This window comes from Arachis ipaensis, chromosome B08 (assembly GCF_000816755.2).
Source record: "Arachis ipaensis cultivar K30076 chromosome B08, Araip1.1, whole genome shotgun sequence".
NCBI classification, from domain to species: Eukaryota; Viridiplantae; Streptophyta; class Magnoliopsida; order Fabales; family Fabaceae; genus Arachis; species Arachis ipaensis.
Window position 1 is genome coordinate 120,977,486 of NC_029792.2, and position 1,860 is coordinate 120,979,345.

Below are 1,860 nucleotides of genomic sequence, written 5' to 3' on the forward strand. Positions count from 1 at the left end.
TTTTAAATTAATTTATAAAATTTTTTAGATTTTTGTCTTTTGAAAAGTAAAAAAAATATAGTAGAATAAAACTTACCTAAAACCAAATAACATAGTATAACACACATCTTTGATTAATATTAAAAAAATTAGCCTAATTATGTACATAAAATCCTAAAAAATACAGTTCTATCTTTTTTAATTAAGTTAGCTTTAAAATACCAATAATGTTTTTTCATGTGCTGCTTTTAATCTAAAATCCTAGAAAAAAATTAATTTAAAATGTTATAATGTTATTATATTGGCACAACACTTTATTTTTGTACGATAAATACAAGTACATTTTTATATAAAGTATTTAAAGTATATAAAAATGTACTCCTATTATAAAAAAATATTTAAAAAAGTCATTAAATTTTTATATGTTATTAAAATTTAATAAATACAAGTACATTTTTATATGTTATTTTTAATTCAATGTACTAATAGTAGTTAAAATTAATTTATATTTAATAATTTTATACTAAAATTAATTTACTATAATCTTGTTTTATACTTCTTTTAGTATATTTTTTTTATATTATATAGTATTTTTTCTAGTATCTTATTATACAATGTGTAATTCGAATTACCATTTGATTCGAAATGTGAGTAATTTGAATCAATTTGATTCGAACTTCCTCCTACTCACGTGTTCCTACTAATTCGAATTACTTGTACGCAATGGTTGAGAATAATTCGAGCTGTATTGATTCGAATTATTAAGGAATGTAATTCAAATAAAGTTGTTTCGAATTACATTAAAGTGTGCTTTGGCTTATTCTTGCATCAAATTCTTGTTTGGCTTATATGCGTAATAAACTTCTCTCCTTGGCTTAAATACGTTTTTTACCCTTTTTTTTTTTTTTTAAGTCAAAGATTAAATTTAAGCTAGCTTATCTTCCAGTTGTAATTTTTTACTAGAATTTTGACTATGCAAGTTGGATAACTTACAAAGTAGTTTCATGAGTTTTTCAACTTGATAAGTACATACTTAATTTTATACCAAGTTTAAGTTTTATAATGTTCCTTAATCTTCTACAAACTTCAACTTATTCTCCTTATAATTTATAGTCTTTTTTTTGTTAACTTCAAAAAAAAAAAAAAGAATTTTACTTCTTCTTTTCACATCAAGAACTATTAGAAAAGTACAAGAAGCTTGGTTATTTCATTCAAGCACATGGAAGAAACTTCTATCAACAGAAAAAAACTGCAAAATTTGATAAAGGTAGTAAAATTATATCTCCACGTATCTGAAAAGAAAAAAAAATTCTTGCTTAAAAAATGTTTAGTTTCACAAATATCAACAAAATTTCTCAAATATTTATCAATTTGTCAAAAATAATAATCTTTTTCGAATTTCATGATGATTACTGTACTGTTAAGATATGCTTTTGAAAATTTTTAATCTATTACAACTTGTTACAAGAATTAAAACAGGATAAAGTGATAATATAATGCAACAGAGTATATAACTTTATCTAAGTTATTGTAGAAAATCAGTGTGATTTGGAGATTTTCTTATCCATATGAGTACCAACAGATAGAATAATGATATTGCAGATTGTAAATACATACATATATTGTTTAAACAAGTCTCACATTATTAATTTGAAGACACATCAATAATGAAAATTGAACCCCTTTTACTTAATCACATTCTCCAAATTGCACGTTAGAAAAGATATTATAACTTATTGGCCCTGTTATGAATTATTAGCTTTTTTCTAAATGTAAATTAAAATTAAAAATTATTATAAATTTTAATTTATTCTTTTAATTATTTTCTTAATTTTAAATAATTTTTTTTTGAATTTTTATTTTTTTATTCTTCATTCTTCA